Here is a 2,177-nt window from a genome sequence, read left to right on the forward strand (position 1 = left end):
TAGATTGAAAGACGTGATCTTCCAACTGCACTTGGGCCTTTTAACGATTTCATGATTCTTTGGTTTCACTGACTTTTAAATTTTATTGGTCATATTTGAGTCATTACTTCGTTCGGTCTCACGACAGTAATAACGTCTGCGTCAGAGAGCCATTTCATACGCTTCGATCTCGCCACTATCAAAGTTTCGATGTTCTTCAACAAAATTCCCAGGCATGCTGCCACTGCGTTCACCTCACCTTGGCAGATGGAGTCACACAATTTGGAAAATATGCTCATGCCTGTTGATTCGTTCCAGCACATATGCTGCCTGACAGCTGGTCGCCAGTCATTGCTTGGCATGGCGGCCTGGGAAGCCTGATAGTTCAAGATTAATTTGGCTGTTTACTAAAAGCCAGTATTTTGCTCACAGTTCTCAGGTCAGAGCTTTATACAAATTGCCAGCTGCCAAACATCAAAGAACAACTTTTTTTTAGCCTTTTTACTCTAAATTTTACTTGATGGTGCCTGCCATGAAGTTTGCCATGCTGCTGCTTGCATCTGGCGACCACGCAAGTAGCAGCGATGTCGGCCATCCCGTGATTTTGAGATCAGAGCTGCCTGCCTTCACAGAATCAAATCACCATGCACTGAGCTGACCAAAATTGCCTCTGTTTTCCTGAGGAGATCGTTGGGAATGGCAACCAGGTCCCATCTGTGGGTTGCGCCAGCACCATGCCACCATAATTCTGTTGTTTGCCAACCTTTCTCCTGCTCGCTGATGTTCCCCATCAACTTTCGTTCACTGTTGCTGTCCTGCACCATTTAATCAGCTGGACGCTTCCCTTTGAGGTATGACTGCTGTGCTTCCCACATGGCTTGGCTCCTTTGAAGACATAGTTCAGATCATTTTGTTCATCAAACATGTGAGTCATTGAGTCCAGTCTGCACAGACCACAAAAGGGTGATTCTCTGCCAATCCCTGGGTCTCTGCATCAGCAAAGAGGGTCCTGCATGTTGTTATGATTGCAGCCAGTATTCTGTTTTAGGGGCGACACCAAGCAACAGAAACCAAGACTACTTGCATCATCAGAGCTCAATTTCAGGAAAGAACATCTAAACAGAAAGTCATAACAATCTCCCTTAAACAACATCTCAGCACTGGCAGGAAAATACGTCCAACAGGACCATCTAGAGTTTAAACAAATAGACAACATCAACTGTTTCCCAAACTAGGAATCTCAATTTCTGAAGGGCCAAAGCTTCCAAGGAGATGCCCAAATATATACATTTAAGAACATCGAATACTGGACTGAAAAACTTTCCACTGCATGCTCAGGCCCCAACAATCAAAGAAAGAACACAGCAGCAGGAAGAACACAGTACAGACTTCACCAGAGACACACCAGAACAGCAGATGTCATACACAAGAGACAGGCCCAGGCTTGAGTCCAAAACTTCATTTAGGAGAACCATTCATGGCAAAACCAACTTCACACAACATCTTTCACAAATCCAGCCCTACAAAGGATAACAATGGTGTCTAAGACAAGGAGGTTACACCCAGAAAAAGCAAGGTTAATCTGCAACAAAATCAAAATAGAAAGATACAAACATTATCCCACCTTCAGAAATGAGAATCATCTTCATCAACTCAAAATGTTGAAATCCAATCAATTTTAACATCGATTCTCAAAATCAACATTCAATCCAAAGTCATAAAACTTCAATGTTACTTGTGCTCTGATCACAAATTACACAATAGGAGGAGACTTCACCTCCCACCGCCAATGGACACAGATCATGAAACAGAAACTAAACAGAGACACAGAGAAGGTTCAAAAGTAGTTATGAACCAATGGACTTCAATAGACATTTGAGTAGAATACGCATCTAAAACAAAGGATATCTTTCTTCAGCACTTTATACCTGCTCCAGAGGCACGTATTGCCGTTATGTAAATTGCCGGTACCAATAACAACAATAAGTGAAAGAATGTCCACAAGAAAGTTTTCACCAGATAACTTGTCATGAACAGACTTTAGACCTATGCCTGCAAACAAAACAGCAAATCAGTCCAAATATAAATAAATGGCATGATTCACTATTCAATTGGTTCTTTTCATAGAGTTAATTTCAATTTGTCAAGTAACAAAACTCAGAGTCAGTTCTGACCATGATCGCCGGGACTTCATGAAT

This window comes from Rattus rattus, chromosome 11 (assembly GCF_011064425.1).
Source record: "Rattus rattus isolate New Zealand chromosome 11, Rrattus_CSIRO_v1, whole genome shotgun sequence".
Taxonomy (NCBI): domain Eukaryota; kingdom Metazoa; phylum Chordata; class Mammalia; order Rodentia; family Muridae; genus Rattus; species Rattus rattus.